Below are 276 nucleotides of genomic sequence, written 5' to 3' on the forward strand. Positions count from 1 at the left end.
TTAATAAAAGAAAACAGTTATAGGCCAATGATATACTATGGGAAGAATATTTTGCAATATGGGTCACTCAGGAGGACTTGTACAACGTTGAGGGAGAATATGTATTAAATGTGGATATTTATTGTCTTTCTTGATAGATAATTTTCATAAAAAGAAACTGCATCATTTAAAGTAAACAATTTAAAAAGATTCGGTATATGTATATACTTATGAATTCATCAGCACCATCAAGATAATGAACATATGCATCACCCCAAAAGTTTCCTCATGTCTCTT

The sequence above is a fragment of the Pteropus vampyrus genome, unplaced genomic scaffold (assembly GCF_000151845.1).
Source record: "Pteropus vampyrus isolate Shadow unplaced genomic scaffold, Pvam_2.0 Scaffold639, whole genome shotgun sequence".
Classification (NCBI taxonomy): domain Eukaryota; kingdom Metazoa; phylum Chordata; class Mammalia; order Chiroptera; family Pteropodidae; genus Pteropus; species Pteropus vampyrus.